We start from the raw sequence: 8199 nt of genomic DNA, 5'->3' as shown, positions 1-8199 counted from the left end.
CAACGAATTAAAAGAATATCCGTATGGTCCATTCTAAAATAAATCATTAATACAACAACAACATACCCAGTGAAATCCCACAATGTGGGGTCTGAGGAAGGTAGAGTATACACAGAACTTACCTTTACATTGAAAGGTAGAGAGGCTGTTTCCGAAAGACTCTCGGCTCAAGAGAAAAATTGACAAAAAAGGTATTAAAAAAAACATCAATGTTCCTTAATTTAGTCATTGTCATTAACATGAGATGAACAAAATATCTTCCTTTCTACTGTTTCTATTTCAAATCTCTTTTTAGTTTTTTGTTTAAAAGTATGTAAATCATAGTTCAATCAAAAAAAAAAAAAAAAGGTCTATTATGGACGATTTTTGTGTTCTGTATCAAGGAGAAGTTCATCTCAAGACTCGAATTTGAGCCCTTTTTTAAAGATAGAAAAATCTTTTACCATTTCATTACATTTATCATAACTGCACAAAATAGTAAATTAAGTCGTTCTTTTTTGAGACATAGACAACACGAATATGATTTAAAATGGAAAGCTTACCCAACATTGAACTAATTCACGGGGGTTTGCACCAACTAACTTTGCTACTACGCAACTTGAAATAGGTCCAAGTATTTTATAACTTTTTAAAATTTTAATTTAAGAAAAAAAAATTGCAGTAGAGGTCGTCTATCAAAAATTGAAATCTGTCTTTTCCATTTTAGTTATGACAAAAGAAAGAGTAAAAAATAAAAAAAACGAAAAACCATTGTCGGTATGACGGAAATTGTTTTTTCAAGTTGTATTTGGGGTTTTTTATGACCAAAAACTGATTTACAAATAAATTTAAAAAATAAATCCGTTAAAAAAAATAATTCTCATGGCCATACGGCTCCTAGATATTTTGATAGAAAACAATTGGCTGAGGGTGACCTTGTTAAAGAGACTTTTTGTGTATTATTTGAGTCTAACGTGTAAAACTCAACTTAATACCCTGTATGAAGGAGACATGACATATTATTCCAGTAAAACTGAGTGCGTACAAATTGATCTGAACACCACGCTTATAAAGAAAGTATTTGGTGGCTTAATTGTCCTTTGTTCCTCCGGCGGCGACTTGCTTGTTAGCTATGTACTATGTTATACTCTCGCCGTCTCAATTTATGCCGTACTATTGGATTAGGCTTAAATTTCTCTTTCAATTTATATGACACACTTTTCTTTTTAGTTTGTCTAAAAAAAATGTCACTTTTCTATATTTAGAAATAATTTATTTTTATGAAATGATTTACAATCGATTTATTTTCATTATCCGTTCTTATTAGTAGTCGCACTATTGCAATATAATTTCTTGTGCTCCGATTTCTGTTATTATCTGTTATTTCCTGTACTTTGATTATCCTGTGTTATCTGCTCCGATTTCTGCTATTATCTGTTATTTCCTGTGCCACTTGCATTATATCATTTCCATATCGCTTTGAATCTCTAATTTCTTATCCGAATCTCTTAACCTTATCTGACTTCTTTTTATGCTTTTATACTTTTATTGAGTCGAGGGTCTTTCGGAAACAGCCGTCCTACCTTGGTAGGAGTAAGGTCTGCGTACACTCTACCCTCCCCAGACCCCACGATGTGGGATTTCACTCGGTTGTTGTTGTTGATTTACAACCATACAAATATCTAAGTTTGTTTTGGACCTGAAATTTTAAAAATCTTCCTTTTTTCTTAAATTTTGTGCTTAATTAAATGATGTCACATAAATTGAAAGTAGTAGTATTATAAGGTAAATTATCACTAATTAAAAAGTACCACATAAATTGATTCGGAAAAGATAATAATTTAGATAATATATTAATGATGTGAGGTATTCCTTACATAAAACTAATAACTAAGTCCCTATTACTATTTTTAATCATTCCACCTATTCCTCCATGTTTGAATTTCTAAAAAATAGATCCATCAGTGCTTAGTTTGTAGAAACTTGCACTGGTTCCCATTATTTTGGTAGGAGAGTTTTATCTCAAACAATAGTATTTGTATTTGTATTTATATTTAGTAAAAAAACAGTTGAGAATCTTGGTCAATCACAGAAAATACCTATGTACCATACATAACGCACTTAAAATTAAATATGTTATCTGGATATTGCTCTAATATTAAAAAATAAAAAAGTAAAAACACATACACACAGAGCTAGGGACCGCATATATTACGCACTTGAAATTAAATATGTTATCTGGATTAATATAATGATAACATGTAATAACAAAAAAAATATACACAAGAAGACAACAAAGTATATTGTGTGGTGGAGGTTTCCTGTTCCGTAATTTATTAAATTCCAAAGTGTAGCAATTTATTTGGCACAATTTGTCTCTACATAAATTAAACTTAAATGAAAAAAATATGATCAGTGATAAGTCATGTAACGTTTCCAACTCATTGAGTTGTTGTTTTACTAGCACGAAATAAGGAAAAAAATGAAGACTAATTTAAACTTTGTAATTTTAAACATATTATAATACTTATGTGACTATAAGCTTGTTAAATTTACAATCTAAAACAAACTAACGTTTGTGTGGTTATACAAAATTTTCATTAAGAGTAAAACGAAAAATTTAGAATTAATTATTTTTAAATATAAAAATGTGTCAATCTTTTTAAAATAAACTAATAAGGAAATAGTGTTAAACAAATTGAGACGGAAGGCATATAGATTGTAAAGTAGTGTATATTTTGTATATTAAGGGAATAGATACTTATATACGCACTTGAAATTAATTGGGTTATCCGGATATGTATATTGATTAGACGTTTAAGTAATTAAAAAACCATACACAAGAAGACAAGAAAGAAATTGTGGTGGTGGTTTCCCAAACCATAGTAACTAATTACCACACTGTTCTGTAGGGTTGATTTTGTATATGAAAGAGATTTAAATTATCAGCTACAGTAATTTAAAAGAATCCCACTTCTCCAATAAAAATAAAAGAAAAGCATGTTCGAAATTGGAATTATCATTATGTCTATAAATAAGTGTAGCTCCAAATTTTTTGACCCTTTACAGATATTTTTTAAATTTTATGACCCTTTTACAAGAGATTTTTATTTTTACATATAAGAAATCTAAAAAAAAAAACACATAAGAAATCTGAAAAAGTCATTTTTTTCTATTCAAATCGTAAGAGGCCAAGAGATCTTATTTCCTATCAAATATCAGACTGCTAAGATGCCAATAATGATACAAAAATGAGACAAAATATTTACGACGGACAAATTGACATTGAAACAACTTAATATATGAAAATATTATAGTCCCCAAATAAGACCAAACATTTCACAAACTTGTTACTGGTCAAAATGGGAATTGTGATGAACTTTTTAATCACATATCATGTGTTTCTTTTTAGGCAGTTAGTTTAATGCACTTCTCCTTAGCTGCTTTGCTATTTACCAATCATCCCAATTGCAAATGCTAGAGTATATGTAAGACTTCCTAGTGCTTATACTTTATGATATATCCTTCATTTTTCAAATGAGTTTTAGGAATAGTCTCTTATAAAACTTGTCTAACTTTGATAGTAGAAGTTTTTACGACCAAAAACTGTTTTTTAGTGTATTTGGAGTTTCTATGACCAAAAACTGATTTTCAAATAAATTTAATGTGAAGGAGACATGACATATTATCCCAGTAAAATTGGGTGCACACAAATTGATCCGAACACCACGCTTATAAAGAAAATGTTTGGTGGCTTAATTGTTCTTGTTCTTCCCCCAGCCACTTTCTTGTTAGCTATGTACTATGTTATACTCCCTCCGTCTCAATTTATGTTGCACTATTTGACTATGTACGGAATTTAAAAAAGAAATAAAGACATTTGAAATTTGTGATCCAAAACAAGTCTTAAATATTTGTGTGGTTGTAAATTATCTCATAAAGTCAAATTATTTCTAAATATAAAAAGATGACTTTCTTTTTGGGACAGACTAAAAAGAAAAGCGTTTTATATAAATTGGGGGAGGAGTAGTACTAATTTCTTGCAAGAAACACCCACCTATATTTGTACCTACAATTAAGAAACTTTATTTACCTGACTCTGACAATTTCACTAATATTTAATGTTTTAAAAGTTGTTTATGGTTAAGTGAAAGCGTGAGTTAGCACGAAAGGAATAATGTTGATCTGGATATGTGATGTATGTGATGAACTTTTTCATCACATATCTTGTTTTTTTAGGCAGTTAGTTTAATACACTTCTCCTTAGCTGCTTTGCTATTTACCAATCATCCCAATTGCAAATGCTAGAGTATATGAAAGACTTCCTAGTGCTTATACTGTATGATATATCCTTCATTTTCCAAATGAGTTTTAGGAATAGTCCCTTATAAAACTTGTCTAACTTTGATAGTAGAACTTTTTATGACCAAAAACTGATTTTTCAAGTGTATTTGGAGTTTTTATGACTAAATACTGATTTTCAAATAAATTGAAAAAAAAAATCCATGAAAAAAAACGAATAATTCTCATGGCCATATGGCTCCTAGATTTTTTGATAGAAAACAATTGCTCTGAGGGTGACGTTCTTAAACAGACTTTTGTGTATTACTATTTATTTGAGTCTAACGTGTAAAACTTAATATGAAGGAGATATGACATATTATCTCCGTGAAATTGCGTGTACACAAAGGGATAATGTTGACCTGGATAAACATTGTTTCAACTTCTTGTTTTTCATGTCAAAAAGAAGAAGAAAAAAAAAATTGGTACGACTTTTTGGCTCGATTTCTTACAAATTACACAATATATTTATTTTCAAAGATCCGCTACCTTCGAACGATACATTTTCTGTTTCAATTTATATGACACACTTTTTTTTAGTTTATCTAAAAAAGTTATTTTTCTATATTTAGAAATAGTTTAATTTTATGAAATGATTTACAATCATACAAATATCTGAAATTTGTTTTGGTTCACAAATTTTAAAAATCTTCATTTTTTCTTAAATTTTGTGCTTAATTAAATGGTTTCACATAAATTGAAAGAAGTAGAATTATAAGGTAAATTGTCACTAATTTAAAAGTGTCACATAAATTGAGACGAAGAGAATAATAATTTAGATAATATTTCTATTATCTATAAGTGTCTTAAGAGGACTAACACAACATTGAATAGTTGTACCAGAAGCTATATAAATTGTACACTAAATTTAACACAACAATGAATACTTGTACCAAAAGTTATGTAAATTGTGCACTTTAACCAACTACTCCTTTATCCCACGTGGACATATGTCATAATACTGAATATTTATTCTCTTCTCATGTATACACGTATGTACTTCAATTTTTAATTCTCCGTCACATTTATTTCCTCCGTGCACTTTTACTTGTTCAGTTTTGACTTTTCAAGTTAAATTGTACAGTTTAACCAACTATTTTTTTTATCCCACATAGACATATAACATATTTTTACAGATATCCACAGATATACATGACATACAAGAGATGAAACGCATTATAGTGGATAAGTTGTACCAGAAGCTATATAAAATGTACACTTTAACACAGCAATGAATACTAGTACCAAAGTTTATGTAAATTGTGCACTTTAACCAACTACTTCTTTATCCCACGTGGACATATGTCATATATTTATTCTCTTCTCATGTATACACATATGCACTTCAATTTTTATTCTCCGACACATTTATTTCCTCCGTGCACTTTTACTTGTTCACTTTTGATTTTCAAGTTAAATTATACAGTTTAACCAACTATTTTTTTATCCCACATAGACATATGTCATAGTACTGAATATTTATCTCTTCTCATATATACACATATGCACTTCAATTTTAATTCCCCGACACATTTATTTCCTCCGTGCACTTATACTTGTTGACTTTTGACTTTTCAAGTTCTTTAAGAATTAATAAATGAAGTACTTCCTCCGTCCCATATTACTTGGCCACATTACAAAAATACTTTTTTATCCCACGTGGAATAGTACTGAATATTTATTCTCTCCTCACGTATACACGTATGCACTTCAATTTTAATTCTCCGACACATATTTATTTCCTTCGTGCACTTTTACTTGTTCACTTTTGATTTTTCACGTTCTTTAAAAATTAATAAATGAAGTACTCAACATTATTAAAAATATATATCCAAAGTACTTGTTCATTTACAAAATCAAGATAAAATTAATTAAATCTTCCCCATCTTACCCTCTCCGTCCCATACTACTTGGCCACATTATTACTAAAAATATATGTCCAAATTACTTGTTCATTTACAAAACCAAGATAAAATTAATTAAATCTTTCCCATCTCACCCTTAGTAATAAATGTTCTTGAAAATAGTTAATTTTGATTAGAATGCATTTATTGGAGAGAGATAGGGGTAAGATAGTAAAATACATCTTTTATTTATGATTTCTTAAAGGGCGTGCAAAAGGGAAAGTAGTAAGTAATATGGGACGGAGGGAGTATATATTTTACCATAATATTCATATTTATTGTTGTAAGGGTAAAATTAATAATAAGAAAAAAAAATTCTCTCTCTTGATATGTTAACGTGGATAAGTAAAAGTAAACGGAGGGAGTGACTTTTATCCCCGTTTTCCTTCATTGTCAATACTTTAAACGTGAAGAGATGGCGAATAATAGCAATGCAAATTTGTACCAAAAGTTATATAAATTGTACACTTTAATCAACTACTTTTTTATCCCACTTGGACATATGTCATAGTACTGAGTATTTATTCTCTTCTCATGTATACACGTATGTACTTCAATTTTAATTCTCCTACACATATTTATTCCCTCCGTGCACTTTCACTTATTCACTTTTGACTTTTCACGTTCTTAAAAATTAATAAATAAAGTATATATTTTATCGTAATATCCATATTTATCGATGTATTGTCTCAATAGCCTCAGAAAATGATTTGAAAATGAATAATTAATGTGAAGGTAAAATAATAAGAAGAAATATTTCTTTCTCTTGATATGTTAACGTGGACAAGTAAAAATGAAGGGAGGCAGTGACTTTTATCCCCGTTTTCCTTCTTTGTCAATACTTTGCTTATTTTACTCTTTTTTGCATTCTCTGATTATTGTTTCTTTACATTTATAAAATGTATTACTTTATATTTTCATTTCGGAATTAAAATTTGGTGATTTACGATATGACATATATCTTTCTAATTTTTTGTAATAATTCTTTTTATCTATAATTGTTAATATAAAAAATTATAATATATTTTTAATTAATTTAAGAAAAATATTTTATTAGTTTTGCTATTAAAAATCCAATATATACAACAAACAGAAATATTAAAGATATTAAATAATTTAAAAGAAAAAATGTAGAATTAAAATATTAATTTTCTCTCATATTCTTATTAATTTTATTTTTCACATCGATGAACAACTTTCATTGTCGTGACAATGAGAAATAGGTCCGACTCTTTTCATCTCAAAGACTTAATTCCATCATATGTTTTTAATTTTTAAACTCTATTTTTAATTATAACTAAAGTGATGGTACATGAAATACATTTTGTATATGTTGCTATATATAATAACAATTAGAATATTTTTAAAAGTTTTTTTCAAAATACAAACCTTAAAGACTAGCTAATTAAAGTGAATAGACATGTTCGGCCCGTGCATCGCACGGGCATGTATTGCTAAAATTAATGATGTGAGGTATTCCTTACATAAAACTAATAATTAAGTCCATATTACTATTTTTAATCATTCCACCTATTTCTCCATGTTTGAATTTCTCAAAATAAAACATGGACGAATAGGTGGTGCAGTGGATGGGGCGGCTCCTCCTTTAACGAGAGATCTCGGGTTCGAGCCCTGAGTATGAAAAAATTCTTGGTAGGGAACGCTTCCCCCCGAATGGAGCCTTATGCAGCGCTAATCTGAATATAGTCGGGCTTCAATGCGGGTACCGGACACTGGATGAAAAAAAAAAAAAGAATTTCTCAAAATAGATCCATCAGTGCTTAGTTTGTAGAAACATGTACCGCTATGAGTTGGTTCCCATTATGTTGGTAGGAGAATTTATCTCAAACAATAGTACTTGTATTTTAGTAAAGAAACAGTTGAGAATCTTTCTCTATCACAGAAAATACCTATGTACCATGCATAACGCACTTAAAATTAAATATATTATCTATATATTGTTCTAATATTAAAC

Source organism: Lycium barbarum, chromosome 11, assembly GCF_019175385.1.
Source record: "Lycium barbarum isolate Lr01 chromosome 11, ASM1917538v2, whole genome shotgun sequence".
Taxonomy (NCBI): Eukaryota; Viridiplantae; Streptophyta; class Magnoliopsida; order Solanales; family Solanaceae; genus Lycium; species Lycium barbarum.
Note: the sequence above shows the minus strand (reverse complement) of the source record.